This window comes from Lithobates pipiens, unplaced genomic scaffold (genome assembly GCF_037356315.1).
Source record: "Lithobates pipiens isolate NorthernLeopardFrog02 unplaced genomic scaffold, aLitPip1_a1.2 Scaffold_92, whole genome shotgun sequence".
In the NCBI taxonomy this organism is placed as follows: domain Eukaryota; kingdom Metazoa; phylum Chordata; class Amphibia; order Anura; family Ranidae; genus Lithobates; species Lithobates pipiens.
In genome coordinates this window covers 640,475-660,341 of record NW_027507915.1, presented here as the reverse complement: position 1 = coordinate 660,341, position 19,867 = coordinate 640,475, and the positions used below count along the sequence as shown (strand labels likewise).

Below are 19,867 nucleotides of genomic sequence, written 5' to 3'. Positions count from 1 at the left end.
CAAGAGTTACTTCATCTGTCTGATAATCTGATAATTAATCAATTCAGGGCTTTTTGTCTGCCATTCCGGCACCTATGGAAACCCTCTTCACCCGGACAGTGCGGGTTTTGAATGGTGTATCCAGTGCAGGTGTCTCCCTCCCCTGCCTGCGCTGTTCGGCGCTCTGCCCGAGTCCCCGGCGCTGTGTGAGTTTTGCGGTGCGGTGTTGTGTAAAGCACACAGTGTGCTGTGAGGCGGGGGGTGGGGGTGGCGAAGCGCACCAGTGTCTGCTCAGTGTAGAGTCTGCAGACACACAGCCCCGGCCTCTTCCCCTCTGCAAGCCGAGTATGCATACCTCCCAACATTTTGAGATGGGAATGAGGGACACCTACTACCAATCGTATGTAGGCATAGGACACACCCCCTGCCACACCCCTTTAAAGGAGAATTAATCCCAAAACACACAATACAAAAACATAGTTGGGGGAGGGGCACACCCTAAAATGTGTTTAGATTCAAGATGGTGCTGCTACAAGACCAACAAACGGTACAAAACAGATTATAGCGCACTCATTCAAGAATTACATTTATCCTGCAAGGCTAGTTACAAACACCTGAACATATTAAAAATAAAATACGGGGGTTTGGTCACACTATACGGTCATATAGTGCTAAGCCCACTTACTGCGTAAGTACCCCACATTAGTGAGGGCCCCAAAAAAGGTTACTCCAATCTCCAATTCTGCCCTACTGACACTCACAAGGGCTTCTTTTTACCACCACTATTCCTTTATATTGGCTTTTAAAATTTACAAATGCTGCAAATCTAGAAATTGAATGAAAGGTTTAGCTCTGGGAAACAGTTTTTGAAAGATAAAAAGTGCATTTTATATACAACTATATGGATCAGTCCAACATGAGGGACAAATGAGGAGGAAAGAGGGACAGAGGGACATTACTCCGAATCAGGGACAGTCCCTCCAAATCAGAGACAGTTGGGAGCTATGGAGTATGTGGCCTGTCCGGAGTGCGGTTTGCACAGACAGAGCCAAGGGACACGACCGCTGGGTGGGTGCAGAGCTGAGGGTCCTTCCTTTCCTCGGCATTGCTTTACTTTCCTGAAGTTCACAGTCCACAATCTTTCCGGTGTGGGACTTGTCATGCTGCTCTTTCCAGGGACATTGAAGATCGCAGTCTTGTACCCTCTGCAGTCCCATCCTGGCATATTTACTATATTGCCCTGTGCTCACTCAGTAACCTTTATCTGATATTTTCTTCTCTATTTGTGGGGTGCCTGTGGATTTCTTTGGATTTTTTGGATTTTTTTGGTAATTAAAAGGAGCTTGAAAGTGTTGTAGAATGCACAATGCGGCTTTGTGAGCAGTTTGGATGGGGTTGGGTTCGGTAGAGCTGATTTGGGTTTTTGGATGGAGGTACACTGCTCTACTGACACCATCTACTGCCCTACTGACACCCTCCTCTGCTCTACTGACACCTTCCACTGCCCTAATGACACCCTCCACTCCCCTACTGACACCATCCACTGCCCTACTGACACCCTCCACTGCCCTACTGACACCACCCACTGCCCTATTGACACCGTCCTCTGCCCTACTGACACCGTCCTCTGCCCTACTGACAACGTCCACTGCCCTACTGACACCATCCTCTGCCCTACTGACACTGTCCTCTGCCCTACTGTCCAACTGATGTCGTCCACTGTCCAACTGATGTCGTCCACTGTCCTATTGTCATGTCCACTGCTCTACTGGCACCCTCCACTGCCCTATTGTCACATCCACTGCTCTACTGACACCATCAATTGCCCTACTGACACCGTCCACTACTCTACTGACACCGTCCACTGCTCTACTGACACCATCCACTGCTCTACTGACACCATCAACTGCCCTACTGACACCGTCCACTGCTCTACTGACACCGTCCTCTGCCCTACTGACACTGTCCTCTGCCCTACTGACACCATCCACTGCTCTACTGACACCATCAACTGCCCTACTGACACCGTCCACTGCTCTACTGACACCATCCTCTGCCCTACTGACACCGTCCTCTGCCCTACTGACAACGTCCACTGCCCTACTGACACCATCCTCTGCCCTACTGACACTGTCCTCTGCCCTACTGTCCAACTGATGTCGTCCACTGTCCAACTGATGTCGTCCACTGCCCTATTGTCATGTCCACTGCTCTACTGGCACCATCCACTGCCCTATTGTCACATCCACTGCTCTACTGACACCATCAATTGCCCTACTGACACCGTCCACTGCTCTACTGACACCGTCCACTGCTCTACTGACACCATCCACTGCTCTACTGACACCATCCTCTGCCCTACTGACACCGTCCTCTGCCCTACAGACACTGTCCACTGCCCTACTGACACCATCCTCTGCCCTACTGTTTGTCTAGAGAGGAGAACTGGGAAGGGGGGAGCTTTGTACAGAGATAAGGCTGCGGAAGGCAAGTTGTGCAAAATGAGAGCTGTTGGGTGGGGGGCAGCGGTGAGAGATGTAGGGGAAGCTGGGAGTGCAGAGGTGAAACATGGGGGGGGGGGGGGTGGCAAAGGTGAGAGCTGTGTTTTGGGCTGAGCTTTTGATGCAGGTGCAGAAGGGGAGCAGAGATAATATGGAGGGGGGTGCAGAGGTGAGGTGTGGACTGGGGGTGTATTCTGTAGCAAGAGAGGTGCAGAGGTGAGATGTTGATGGGGGGCCAAAAGGTGAGTTGTGGATAGGGGTGCCGAGGTGAGCTGTGGACAGGGGGAAGAAGAGGTGAGCTGTGGACAGGGGATAGAAGAGGTGAGCTGTGGACAGGTGATAGAAGAGGTGAGCTGTGGATGAGGGTTGCAGAGGTCAGGTGTGGATGGGGGGCACAGAGGTAAACAAAGAGATAAGCAGAAGTGAGGATTTGGTGGTTACTTTTGAGAGGATACTTGAGGGGGAAATTTTCTGGAGGGACAGTAAAGGATACAGAGTTAGTCACAAAGAGTACGTAAGGTATGGCGCAGCATGCGGGGTCCAGTGGTGGGAGCTTTGTAACACCTTGTACATTACATACTCAGAACTGCTATACTCTGTGCTGCATGTTACATATTAAAGGCCTCTGGATGGTACTCCTCCCCTGTAGCCGGAACTATAGTATATATATATATATATATATATATATATATATAATTTTTTTTATATTTATTTATTTATTTTGTATATATGTAAATATGTTTTTTATTATGTTTGTAAGATTTTTAATAAACAAAAATTTACACCACTCCTGGAGGCAGTGCAGGTAGACAGGTAGTAGCTGAAAGATCCCGGAGATGGCAAAGAGGATGATAAAAGGTTAACTTTTTAATTTCTGGGATAAAATCACTGCTGGTTTTTATGATATTGAATTAAACATATGACCACCTAATATAGTTTTTCACCCATCCCCAATTTACCAATAACACCACCAATAGAAGAGGACAATGAGATTTTACTGGGGGGGCTACTAGTAAGTAAGAAACATGTACAACGATATACGATAAAAAAAAAATCTCACTTTTATTGTCACAAATTGTTTTTTCTCTTTCAATGATGTTTATTCAGAGATTATAGAAGTAGACAGAGATTACAAGTGCCGGTATACATAACAACACACAGCATATCCTTCACATAACAACACACAACATCTCCTTCACATAACAACACACAACATATCCTTCACATAACAACACACAACATCTCCTTCACATAACAACACACAACATATCCTTCACATAACAACACACAACATCTCCTTCACATAACAACACACAACATATCCTTCACATAACAACACACAACATCTCCTTCACATAACAACACACAGCATATCCTTCACATAACAACACACAGCATATCCTTCACATAACAACACACAACATATCCTTCACATAACAACACACAGCATATCCTTCACATAACAACACACAGCATATCCTTCACATAACAACACACAACATCTCCTTCACATAACAACACACAGCATATCCTTCACATAACAACACACAGCATATCCTTCACATAACAACACACAACATATCCTTCACATAACAACACACAGCATCTCCTTCACATAACAACACACAACATATCCTTCACATAACAATACACAGCATATCCTTCACATAACAACACACAGCATATCCTTCACATAACAACACACAACATATCCTTCACATAACAACACACAGCATATCCTTCACATAACAACACACAGCATATCCTTCACATAACAACACACAGCATCTCCTTCACATAACAACACACAACATCTCCTTCACATAACAACACACAACATATCCTTCACATAACAACACACAGCATCTCCTTCACATAACAACCCACAGCATATCCTTCACATAACAACACACAACATATCCTTCACATAACAACACACAGCATCTCCTTCACATAACAACACACAGCATCTCCTTCACATAACAACACACAGCATCTCCTTCACATAACAACACACAGCATCTCCTTCACATAACAACCCACAGCATATCCTTCACATAACAACACACAGCATCTCCTTCACATAACAACACACAGCATCTCCTTCACATAACAACACACAGCATATCCTTCACATAACAACACACAGCATATCCTTCACATAACAACACACAGCATATCCTTCACATAACAACACACAACATCTCCTTCACATAACAACACACAGCATCTCCTTCACATAACAACACACAGCATATCCTTCACATAACAACACACAGCATCTCCTTCACATAACAACACACAGCATATCCTTCACATAACAACACACAGCATCTCCTTCACATAACAACACACAGCATATCCTTCACATAACAACACACAACATATCCTTCACATAACAACACACAACATATCCTTCACATAACAACACACAGCATATCCTTCACATAACAACACACAGCATCTCCTTCACATAACAACACACAGCATATCCTTCACATAACAACACACAGCATCTCCTTCACATAACAACACACAACATATCCTTCACATAACAATACACAGCATATCCTTCACATAACAACACACAACATATCCTTCACATAACAATACACAGCATATCCTTCACATAACAACACACAGCATATCCTTCACATAACAACACACAACATATCCTTCACATAACAACACACAGCATATCCTTCACATAACAACACACAGCATATCCTTCACATAACAACACACAGCATCTCCTTCACATAACAACACACAGCATCTCCTTCACATAACAACACACAACATATCCTTCACATAACAACACACAGCATCTCCTTCACATAACAACCCACAGCATATCCTTCACATAACAACACACAACATATCCTTCACATAACAACACACAGCATATCCTTCACATAACAACACACAGCATCTCCTTCACATAACAACACACAGCATCTCCTTCACATAACAACACACAGCATCTCCTTCACATAACAACCCACAGCATATCCTTCACATAACAACACACAGCATCTCCTTCACATAACAACACACAGCATATCCTTCACATAACAACACACAGCATATCCTTCACATAACAACACACAGCATATCCTTCACATAACAACACACAACATCTCCTTCACATAACAACACACAGCATCTCCTTCACATAACAACACACAGCATATCCTTCACATAACAACACACAGCATCTCCTTCACATAACAACACACAGCATATCCTTCACATAACAACACACAGCATCTCCTTCACATAACAACACACAGCATATCCTTCACATAACAACACACAGCATCTCCTTCACATAACAACACACAGCATCTCCTTCACATAACAACACACAGCATATCCTTCACATAACAACCCACAGCATATCCTTCACATAACAACACACAGCATATCCTTCACATAACAACACACAGCATATCCTTCACATAACAACACACAGCATATCCTTCACATAACAACACACAGCATCTCCTTCACATAACAACACACAGCATATCCTTCACATAACAACACACAGCATCTCCTTCACATAACAACACACAGCATCTCCTTCACATAACAACACACAGCATATCCTTCACATAACAACACACAGCATATCCTTCACATAACAACACACAGCATCTCCTTCACATAACAACACACAGCATATCCTTCACATAACAACACACAGCATATCCTTCACATAACAACACACAGCATATCCTTCACATAACAACACACAGCATCTCCTTCACATAACAACACACAGCATATCCTTCACATAACAACACACAACATATCCTTCACATAACAACACACAGCATCTCCTTCACATAACAACCCACAGCATATCCTTCACATAACAACACACAACATATCCTTCACATAACAACACACAGCATATCCTTCACATAACAACACACAGCATCTCCTTCACATAACAACACACAGCATCTCCTTCACATAACAACACACAGCATCTCCTTCACATAACAACCCACAGCATATCCTTCACATAACAACACACAGCATCTCCTTCACATAACAACACACAGCATCTCCTTCACATAAAAACACACAGCATATCCTTCACATAACAACACACAGCATCTCCTTCACATAACAACACACAGCATATCCTTCACATAACAACACACAGCATCTCCTTCACATAACAACACACAGCATATCCTTCACATAACAACACACAGCATATCCTTCACATAACAACACACAGCATATCCTTCACATAACAACACACAGCATATCCTTCACATAACAACACACAGCATCTCCTTCACATAACAACACACAGCATATCCTTCACATAACAACACACAGCATCTCCTTCACATAACAACACACAGCATATCCTTCACATAACAACACACAGCATCTCCTTCACATAACAACACACAGCATATCCTTCACATAACAACACACAGCATATCCTTCACATAACAACACACAGCATATCCTTCACATAACAACACACAACATCTCCTTCACATAACAACACACAGCATCTCCTTCACATAACAACACACAGCATATCCTTCACATAACAACACACAGCATCTCCTTCACATAACAACACACAGCATATCCTTCACATAACAACACACAGCATCTCCTTCACATAACAACACACAGCATATCCTTCACATAACAACACACAGCATCTCCTTCACATAACAACACACAGCATCTCCTTCACATAACAACACACAGCATATCCTTCACATAACAACACACAGCATCTCCTTCACATAACAACACACAGCATATCCTTCACATAACAACACACAGCATCTCCTTCACATAACAACACACAGCATCTCCTTCACATAACAACACACAACATCTCCTTCACATAACAACACACAGCATATCCTTCACATAACAACACACAGCATATCCTTCACATAACAACACACAGCATATCCTTCACATAACAACACACAGCATCTCCTTCACATAACAACACACAGCATATCCTTCACATAACAACACACAGCATCTCCTTCACATAACAACACACAGCATATCCTTCACATAACAACACACAGCATCTCCTTCACATAACAACACACAGCATCTCCTTCACATAACAACACACAGCATATCCTTCACATAACAACACACAGCATATCCTTCACATAACAACACACAGCATCTCCTTCACATAACAACACACAGCATATCCTTCACATAACAACACACAGCATATCCTTCACATAACAACACACAGCATATCCTTCACATAACAACACCCAGCATCTCCTTCACATAACAACACACAACATATCCTTCACATAACAACACACAGCATCTCCTTCACATAACAACACACAGCATATCCTTCACATAACAACACACAGCATATCCTTCACATAACAACACACAGCATCTCCTTCACATAACAACACACAGCATATCCTTCACATAACAACACACAGCATATCCTTCACATAACAACACACAGCATCTCCTTCACATAACAACACACAGCATATCCTTCACATAACAACACACAGCATATCCTTCACATAACAACACACAACATCTCCTTCACATAACAACACACAGCATATCCTTCACATAACAACACACAGCATATCCTTCACATAACAACACACAGCATATCCTTCACATAACAACACACAGCATCTCCTTCACATAACAACACACAGCATATCCTTCACATAACAACACACAGCATATCCTTCACATAACAACACACAGCATCTCCTTCACATAACAACACACAGCATATCCTTCACATAACAACACACAGCATCTCCTTCACATAACAACACACAACATCTCCTTCACATAACAACACACAGCATATCCTTCACATAACAACACACAACATATCCTTCACATAACAACACACAGCATATCCTTCACATAACAACACACAGCATATCCTTCACATAACAACACACAGCATATCCTTCACATAACAACACACAGCATATCCTTCACATAACAACACACAGCATATCCTTCACATAACAACACACAGCATATCCTTCACATAACAACACACAACATCTCCTTCACATAACAACACACAGCATCTCCTTCACATAACAACACACAGCATCTCCTTCACATAACAACACACAACATCTCCTTCACATAACAACACACAGCATATCCTTCACATAACAACACACAACATATCCTTCACATAACAACACACAGCATATCCTTCACATAACAACACACAGCATATCCTTCACATAACAACACACAGCATCTCCTTCACATAACAACACACAGCATATCCTTCACATAACAACACACAGCATATCCTTCACATAACAACACACAGCATATCCTTCACATAACAACACACAGCATATCCTTCACATAACAACACACAGCATCTCCTTCACATAACAACACACAGCATCTCCTTCACATAACAACACACAGCATCTCCTTCACATAACAACACACAACATCTCCTTCACATAACAACACACAGCATATCCTTCACATAACAACACACAGCATATCCTTCACATAACAACACACAACATCTCCTTCACATAACAACACACAGCATATCCTTCACATAACAACACACAACATCTCCTTCACATAACAACACACAGCATATCCTTCACATAACAACACACAGCATATCCTTCACATAACAACACACAGCATATCCTTCACATAACAACACACAGCATATCTTTCACATAACAACACACAGCATCTCCTTCACATAACAACACACAGCATATCCTTCACATAACAACACACAACATCTCCTTCACATAACAACACACAGCATATCCTTCACATAACAACACACAACATATCCTTCACATAACAACACACAGCATCTCCTTCACATAACAACACACAACATATCCTTCATATAACCATTAATCATTCATTTATAATTTATTATAGGTATTCCCATAGCTGCTCCTGATGAGTGGAATTAATCCACGAAACGCGTTGAGCTTTCATATTCAATGTCATGTCACAGTAACCATGTGCATACCGTTGGCTTTCAATTGTTTGAGTCTTCAATTCATTTAATATAATACTTATTATGTGTGTACATAATTTGGGCGCACTGCGGATGTCATTATTAATCATGTGTTACATTGTTTATTATGCAACCAATTTTACTATTATGCGATTTATTAATCATGTTTTACCTTCTCTGTACCATACTTATTGATATAATATGAATATCATCTATTGCACTCAATTGCTCCATTTTGTCACTAATAAATACCATGTTTACCTTTATTGAATGTTTCATCCTCAGTGCTGTGCTTCATATAAAGTCCCATTGCCCCTTCTGCCCCTTCTGCCCTCATTCCCCCTTCTTTTTATATAATCAGGGGTGGAAACCTGTGTACTGGACAGCCATGGCCTCATATAAAGTCACAACAATTCTTTCTTTCTAATGTAGTATTCTTTAATGTGTTCTTTTTTTTTTTATTTTTTTTTTTTTGGGGCTTCTCAGTGGGGTGTTTGTTGAACCTTATGAACAAAAAAGTGAACCATGAAATGACAGCAAAACATACACCGGGGTATAGTAATGGTCGTCCTTCACAGAGGAAGGGCCTCAAACCCTGAACTACCTGTGGCGCAAGGCTCCTGGCAGGGGCAAGGCTCCTCTAATAGTATATACAGTATATCTCCTCTAATAGTCTATACAGTATATCTCCTCTAATAGTATATACAGTATATCTCCTCTAATAGTATATACAGTATATATCTCTTCTAATAGTATATACAGTATATCTCATCTAATAATATATACAGAATATATCTCCTCTAATAGTATATTCAGTATATCCCCTCTAATAGTATATACAGTATATATCTCTTCTAATAGTATATACAGTATATATACCCTCTAATAGTATATACAGTATATATCTCTTCTAATAGTATATACAGTATATATCTTTTCTGTCTGTTATTCTCAGAGTGGATTTAATATTTTGCTCCCTAACCATTTAGTTGGAGATTTATATTTACCTTTGCATAGCGATATTTAAGAATAAATTGCCTTTTTTCTAAACTTTACATATTAACTAAATTATACACATACTCTTTTTTTTAAGGTTATTAACTGATGAATCGATCAATCAAAACAAAAATCGGCCAACTAATCGATTATGAAAATAGTCGTTAGCTGCAGCCCTAGTTCTGTGTAACTATGGGGTAGTATGGGGGAGGGGATCCTGTGTAATAATGAGGGGAGTATGGGGGAGAGGTCCTGTGTAATGATGGGGATAGTATGGGGGAGGGGCTCTGTGTAATGATGGGGATAGTATGGGGGAAGGGATCGTTTGTAATGATTTGAGTAGTCTGCGGAAGGGGTCTTGTATAATGATGGAGGAGGGGAGGTCCCATGTAATGATGGGGATAGTATGGGGGAGGGGCTCTGTGTAATGATGGGGATAGTATGGGGAAGGGATTGTTTGTAATGATTGGGGTAGTATGTGGAAGGGGTCTTGTATAAAGATGGAGGAGGGGAGGTCCTATGTAATGATGGGGATAGTATGGGGGAAGGGATTGTTTGTAATGATTGGGGTATCCTGTGTAATAATGAGGGGAGTATGGCGGAGGGGTCCTGTGTAATAATGAGGGGAGTATGGTGGAGGAGTCCTGTGTAATGATGGAGATAGTATGGGGGAAGGGATCATTTGTAATGATTGGGTAGTATGCAGAAGAGGTCTTGTATAATGATGGAGGAGGGGAGGTCCCATGTAATGGTTGGGGTAGTATGGGGGAGGGGTCCTGTGTAATGATGGGGATAGTATGGGGGAAGGGATCATTTGTAGTGATTGGGGTAGTATGCGGAAGGGGTCTTGTATAAAGATGGAGGAGGGGAGGTCCCATGTAATGGTTGGGGTAGTATGGGGGAGGGGTCCTGTGTAATGATGGGGATAGTATGGGGGAAGGGATCGTTTGTAGTGATTGGGGTAGTATGCGGAAGGGGTCTTGTATAAAGATGGAGGAGGGGAGGTCCCATGTAATGATTGGGGTAGTATGGGGGAGGGGCTCTGTGTAATGATGGGGATAGCATGGGGGAAGGGATCGTTTGTAATGATTGGGGTAGTATGGGGGAGGGGCTCTGTGTAATGATGGAGGAGGGGAGGTCCCATGTAATGATGCAGGTAGTATGGGACAAGTCTATGAGTGTGTTTGTTTGTTTTTTGGGATGTTGGGGGGGGGGGCAAGAAAATGTTTGTCCAGGGTCCCGTCAATATTCAAGACAGCCCTGCTGAAGTCCAAGGTTTTCATAAGCATGGGGTATGTCAATGTGATATAGCAGGCAGGTTGAGTAGCCTACATGCAGTGCACGCGCTGCTAACACCCATTGTCTGAGTTGGTCAAACAGCCCTGATGGCACGTGACTGGTACAAGACATCTGCCAACACATGGCTACCCTAGCATGCATGGATTTCCAGCAGCCAGTTGCTCACAAATCCCTAATACAACAAAGAAGTCTACAGGTCCTTCTAAACATTCAAGCAGAGGTCTTTCTTCGTCTTGGCAATCGTCCTTTTGGCATTTTACACCGAGATCCTTACTGTGGAGTCACGTCCTCGGTCACCCGGTTTGGCCTGCGAGGTGACGGGCTTTCACTAAATGTATTTTGCATGAGTCTCGCAATAGACTGTCTCACCATATCCTTCATATCTTTCCCCATGAAGACATAGAGAATCGGGTTGACGCAACTATTGAACAGGGCCAGGGCCTGCGAGAACAGATCTAGGATGCCCGCCACTTCATTCTCAGTGAATATCAGGACTACGCCCATGATGTGGTAGGGGGCCCAGGTGAGGAAAAATGCGACTGTGATCCCTAAAGACACCTTGATGATTTTATTACCAACTTCTGTAGCTCTTCTATTGTGTAATATAAAAGCCACAGAAATGTAACAGGCAGAAATGATTAGGAATGGAAGCAGAAAACCAAAAACCATATAGATGTAAGTGGTGGGCGCTGTCATGTGCGGTTCAGAAGTGCATTGAACTGACCCATTGGAAGCGGAGAAAGTTCTGTACAGGAACTTAGGTATACAGATTATGAAGGACATCATCCAAATAGCCAAGCAGGTCATCCACGCCTTTCGTACTCCTCGGTGATTTCGGGCCCAAATGGGTAGGACAACCAGGATGCACCGGTCAACACTGATAAGCACCAAGGTGAAGACGCTGGTGAACATGTTTAAAAGAGTGATGAAGGTTAAACCCTTGCAGAGCACGGGACCGTACAGCCAATCTGAGTAGAAGTACTGCACTATAATCAACGGGAGACACAAGCAGCACATGATATCGGCCACGGCAAGGTTCCAAAACCAAATGGTAGTCATGGTCCGCTTCATCTTCACTCCGGTAACCCAAAGCACCAGAGCATTGCCGGGGACGCCTACGAGGGTCGTGAAAGAGAAAACCAGGACATTGAACAAATGCGCGTGGTTGTAAAAGGTGGGTGGTTCCGTCACATCACTGACGATGGAGATCTTGTTCTCCTATCCAATCAGACGTTATCGAAATGTAACATAAAGTATGAGGTTATGACTGGTCTTGATGAAGTTCTGTGACTAACGATAAGCTAAAGTTTGGTCCAAAGCCATGGGAGACAAGGAGGCCCAATCAGCCGCAGCCTTGGAATTCCTCCACTCTGCAGCCGCACGCAACAAAAGGGGTTGCTGGTGACATCATTGACCCCTTTATGGCCACATGGTTATATATTGTCCAAATATGGCCATGCTAGGTCAATGATGTCATCACTATGGCTGCCCCTTTGTTACATGGGGGGTTGGGGGGGGTGGGGAATTCCATGACCACAACTGATTGAGATGGTGGCCTGCTGTCATGTGACAGTCTCACGGGAGTTCAGGCCAAACTGAGTTCAGCACAACCCCACGTGAAACAGTCACATGACAGGAGGCCCAATCAGCTTGTGGGCGGGGGCCAGGACTAAGGTACCAAAGTCAAGGAAGCAGCAAATACAGCGTGCATGAAGGTTTAACAGTTCATGTATTTAGAAGAATGCAAGTTAAAGTCTACGGGACCGCAACATGAAAAATCAAAAGTGCTCATTTTAAAGGCTTATATGCAAGTTATTGCCATAAAAAAAAACAGTTTGGGGACCCGGGTCCTGCCCCAGGGGACATGTATCAATGGAAAAAAAAAGTTTTTAAAACAATCGTTTTTCAGTAGCAGTGATTTTGATAATGCTTAAAGTGAAATAATAAAAATCGAATATTCCTTTAAATATCGTGCCTGTGGGGTCCCCTTCATCTGCCTGTAAAGTGGCGCATCTGTGCAATGTGTAGAAAATGCCGCAGCAAAAATGGCATTTCTAAAGGAAAGAATGTCATTTAAACTTGCTCGCGAGTGTAATGTATTACCGGGTCCCAGCAAAATAGATGAAAAATCTATGGACCCCCCCCAGTCCATACCAGGTCTGGTATGGATATCAAGGGGAACGCCACACCAAAAGGAATTGTCAAAAACTGTCTATTGTGGTTTTTATTTTTTGACACTTTTTTTGGTGAATGGGTAGGGGTACAATGTACCCTATACCCATTCACATGAGGGGGGGGTCGGGATCTGGGAGCCCCCTTGTTAAAGGGGGCTTCCAGTTTCCGATAATTCTGCAGACCCTGACAACCACAGCCCAAGGTTGTTGGGAAGAGGCCCTTGTCCCCACCAACATGGGGACAAGGTGCTTTGGGGTGGGGGGGGCGCAGGATCATCCTGCCCTAAAGCACCCCTCCATGTTGAGGGCATGTGGCTTGGTATGGTTCAGGAGTGGGGGGGGTGCATGCTCATCCCCCCATCCTGACTTCCAGGCTACATGCTCGAATAAAGGTCTGGTGTGGATTTTGAGGGGGGACCCCACGCTGTTTTTTTTCTTAATTCTGTCATAGGGTTCTCCTTAACCATTTTAAAACACTGTATTATATACTCTGCACTCCCCTATATACCCTGCACTGTATTATATATACTAGCGTATATATATGATACTTTTCAGAGTAGAGTGCAGTTAGTGTAGAATATATATATATATATATATATATATATATATTTATATATATATATATATATATATATATATATATATATATATACCGTATATACTCGAGTATAAGCCGAGATTTTCAGCCTCTTTTTTGAGGCTGAAAGTGCCCCCCTCGGCTTATACTCGAGTCATCGCTGTCTGCCCGCTCGATCAGCGTGTCGAGCAGACAGACAGCGGCCATTCTATTCAAAAGCCGCGCCTCCGGCTCCGCCTTCGCCTGTGATAGGCGGAACACTGAATTTCCCAGCAGCCTGTGTTCCGCCTATCACGGACATCGTATCATCCTCGTACTACGGACGAGGATGATACGACGTCTGTGATAGGCGGAACACAGGCTGCTGGGAAATTCAGTGTTCCGCCTATCACAGGCGAAGGCGGCGGCGCAGCTTTTGAATTTTACAATGGCCGCCGACGAAGAGGGCACGGGACGGAGGCAAGGCAAGGCACGGCACGGCACGGGACGGGACGGGACGGGGGCAAGGCAAGGCACGACACGGGACGGATGCAAGGCACGGCACGGGACGGAGGCAAGGAGGCAAGGCACGGGACGGAAGCTCGGGACAAAGGCTCGGGACACAGGTAGGCTGGACACACACACACACACACACACACACACACACACACACACACACACACACACACACACACACACACACACACACACAGGGATGGATGGAGACACACACACACAGGGATGGATGGATGGATGGATGGAGACACACACACACAGGGATGGATGGATGGATGGACACACACACACACAGGGATGGATGGACGGACACACAGGGATGGACGGACACACAGGGATGGACGGACACACAGGGATGGACAGGCATGTCTCACCCTCGGCTTATACACGAGTCAATAAGTTTGCCAGTTTTTTTGGGGGTAAATTGGGGGCCTCGGCTTATATTCGGGTCGGCCTATACTCGAGTATATACGGTAATACTGTTCAAAGTATATAGTGCAGCTAGTGTAGTATGTATTTATGAACTGCAGTTATGATGTACTTACGTTCGACTCGAACATTAGGACCATACTTAATAGCAAAGGCCTGTTACAGGCAGTGACCACGGGCCCCCTGTTTGTGTAGCCCTAGTCCTAGTGTCCAGCTGTCCTTTTTTGGCTGCTGATCCCAGCACCACCTCTTCAGGCACTGCCAGCCCACCTGGCTAAACTTCCATGGCACTCCCAGACTTATTCTGCATCCATCCCAGACTGCTTGCACCCAGTCCTCTAAAGCTGCCTCTTAGGCCCCTAACGACTGTAATACTCAACAACCCTACCTAGCTGTCTTCCTCCCTGGAGATTTGCCCAGCAGTGTTCTCCTGCTGTCCTTCTCCTGCTCCCGTGCCTCTGGTCAAGACACCTCTGTGTGTCCTGAAGAGGGTCCCTTCCGCACCCAAGCCTAGATCCAAGGTCACCCCCCCAGACTAGGGGGCTGTCCTCAAGGGCCACTGACAGCCTGACACTCCATCTTCCTCCTGAACTCCACTGCCCCCAGCTGGGATGACCCAGAATATTTGATGGGGCCTGCCCCCTGCCAAGCCATTTGTTGGCGATCAGTATGGCCCCTGGGCCCTCTGAAATACTCCAGGCAGCTCCTCCTCAACTCCCTTTTGTTGTGGAAATTTTTTACTAATGTATTTTGTCAGATGTCCCCAGTGTCAGTGTTGCTGAGCGTGTTCACCCATACAGACGTTGGTGGGAGACCATTGGCTGCGGAGACCTTCCCGTGGACACAGCAGATCTGTTTGCTCTTTTAAGGGTGTTTGTTAATGCCTCACCAAGGGACTGGCCACTCCATGGCGACCGTATCTAAACTCCTGAGGTTGCAGATCTGGGTACATGGGAACCATAGCATAACCATACAAAATTATGGCCCACTGAGCTATGATAGAGTATGGCTCCCGTCATTTGTAGCAGTGGGAGTGTGCACATGATCATGTTCAGAGCCATGTAAGTAGTGTCTCACGGGATGCTTGCTACATGGCTCTGCACATGACCACCTGTACACGTCACTACTGTAATTCTATTTGAATATATAAATGTGTGGGATTGGTTCTTTTGAAAGAATACAAGTGTCTGATTGGCTGATTCTGAAGCCACCACCTTCCTTTGTTTATTTGTGTTGACAGTATAAATAAAGGCAGTAGAGCATTCAATGGAGGATTCTGCTAAGCTCAACGTGATACCAGCATCTGTGTCTGTGATATACAAGCGCGCTTTCCTGGCATTATACAATAGTTTCATAGTTAGTAAGGTTGAATAAAGACACCAGTCCATCCAGTTCAACCTGAGTGAGTGTCTACAATTGTCCCTATCCCTTTACATTGCACACTCACATTGGTCCCTACCCTCAAGGAGCCCACAATCCAAGGTCCCCGCTCATATACTAGGGGCCAATTTTGGACAGAAGCCAATTAACCTGCCTGCATGTCTTTGGAGTGTGGGAGGAAACCGGAGTACCCGGAGGAAACCCACGCAGGCACAGGGAGAACATGCAAACTCCAGGCAGGTAGTGTCATGGTTGGTATTTGAACCAGCGACCATTCTTACTGCTAGGTGAGAGTGCTACCCACTACACCACTGTGCCGCCCCCCCACTACACCACTGTAAGGAGAAGGTTACAATTTCCTGTACAGTTTTGGCGAGCCAGGTAGGAGGCCAGCAGATCATCCTAATTTGAGTGGGAAAAGACATCCAGAACCAGAACCAGCAAAGGACAGCCTATGGTAAGACAACCATACTTCACGTTTTTTGAACATTTTTGCTGTTCTGTGTTCGGGATCTTGATTCGCTGTTTGGGATAAGTTCTGCTTATGTTTTTTTTGTCACTTTCTGTATAATGGTTGGACTTTAATTGTAGGTTATATTTTTGCCATTGTAAGTGGATCTATTAATTGGGGGGCGCACCTATATTTAAATCCACTATAGGTCCTATTTAACCACTTTCAGACCGGACCATTTTGCCGGTCAAAGACCAGACCACTTTTTGCGATTCAGGCACTGCGTCGCTTTAACTGACAATTGTGCGGTCGTGCGACATAGCTTCCAAACAAAATTGATGTCCTTTTTTTCCCACAAATAGAGCTTTCTATTGGTGGTATTTGATCACCCCTGTGGTTTTTATTTTTTGCGCTATAAACAAAAATAGAGCGACAATTTTGAAAAAAACGCATTATTTTTTACTTTTTGTTATAATAAATATCCCCCAAAAATATATAAAAAAACTTTTTTTTCCCTCAGTTTAGGCCGATACGTATTCTACATATTTTTGGTAAAAAAAATTGCAATAAGCGATTATTGATTGGTTTGAGCAAAAGCTATAGCGTTTACAAAATAGGGATAGTTTTATAGCATTTTTATTAATAATTTTTTATTATTTTTTTTTTTTTACTATTAATGGCGGCGATCAGCGATTTTTATTGTGACTGTGACATTGTGGGGGACCCATCGGACATTTTTGGCACATTTTTGGGACCATTGTCATTTATACAGTAATCACTGCTATATAACTGCAGTGATTCCTGTGTAAATGACACTGGCAGTGAAAGGGTTGATTGGGAAGCCCAGAGAATTTAGGGGATTCCAATAACATGTTGACTGCTGAACCACATTATAAAAGATGTATTTAATATACAAGCCTATGGTTTTAGCCATAGGCAGGGGAGCAAGCATATACAGTACATACAGTACATGGTGAAGTCATTGCTCTACCTGAGGCTGGGAGCCTTAAAACATTTATACAATTCTAAAAGGGGGGGGGAGTCTTGTGCGTCTCTTTGAAGGTCTGATCAAGTTGTAATTGTATTTATATTCACACAGGGATGGTCATTTCGCACCTAGGTGTCACTTCCAGATTCTCTGGGAAAATACCTCTCACAGCTGGGGGTGTGATTGGCATTTCGACACTCTCAAGACAGCTATGAAAACACATCCTGTGTATTTGAAACAAATACACTTGCTTAATCAGAATACATGATTTTGATAATCATGACAAAATTGTTTATAAATAAATGGCGATTCCATTTACCCGCTCAATCCCATCTTTTGGTCAAATTAAAAATTGACCACATAACTAACAAAACATAAGATAACAGCACTAAACTAAACAATTCACATAGTGGTTCTGGACAGTTGGGTTCTTGACTATTCAGTATAGAGATTCTTTTGGTGACAGTTAAAGCTGTGTAGGGCCTAACTAGATGTGAATATTAAGTGTCAAGATAATGGGGAAGATGGAAAAAACTAAGTCTCATTAAAACATATAAAACCTAACACAAATGGCATTTTAAATAAAAGCAGATACAACTACAATTCCTATCAATCGCTCCAACATCTCTCTAACTGCCTAATCTTAGTTGAAATATATATTTTTCTAGTTCATATTTCTCCTAATTTATGTACGCAATTTACTTCTGCAGAAAAACCTCATTTTGCTTTTTTTGAAGGCTAAACAAAAATGTAAAAATACAAAAAAATCACTAAAATAAAAATTACACGTTGATCTAACAATGTATGAAGAACGCCAAGTCTTTTGTTGATTCCTCCGCTGTAACTTTGACAGCTAGTCTATAAGACTCCACTGCAACACCTTAAGAACGCATACAATGTTCATACATAATCTTCTTTTCTTCAGGACTATCGCAGTCCACATGACAAGAAACTTCCGGTAGGTGTGCAGATCTTTTTGTGTTTTTGATTTTCTTCTTAGACAGCTGACATGATAAGTATCAAAGTTCTTCAGACATTTACAAAGCTTTTGAAAGCACTCTTTTCCATCAATGCTGTTTGTGGCTGATGTCAAAAAGCCACGAAATCAGGGAGGAAATTTATGAAGATGGCGTCACTCAGATTGTTAGTCCAACATTTGATCATTAACAAAAATGCCCATAAAGCCGTTGAGTTTTTTACTGCTGAAGTAAATTTATGTTCTAGAGGCAAATACGATCTAGAAAAAAAAAAAGAAAAACGTAAGCCATTATCATTCAGTATAAAATATTATTCAACTGTCATTTAATCTAGACTATCCTGAATTCAATGAAACATTTATCATGAACAATAGGCTTCTCAGAGGGGGGGGGCTGCTATCATATACATCTTGGATCAGTGATCCTACAGGAACGTAGACAAGAGAGCACAGAATACAGGATTTACAAGAATGACAGGGGTATAGTGCAGTACTGGGGTTCAGGGTTCACAGGAAGTCAGTTTCACAAGATACAGTTGATATACAAGGGTTCTAAGGCCGGAAGGATACCTAATGGTACTATCTG

At 43.1% G+C, this 19,867-nt stretch overlaps 1 pseudogene; it reads right to left on the bottom strand.

The window, feature by feature from the left end:
* Positions 1 to 12,081: 12,081 nt before the first annotated feature.
* On the bottom strand, positions 12,082 to 13,044 carry LOC143973689 (C3a anaphylatoxin chemotactic receptor-like; annotated as a pseudogene).
* Between the last annotated feature and the right edge of the window lie 6,823 nt (positions 13,045 to 19,867).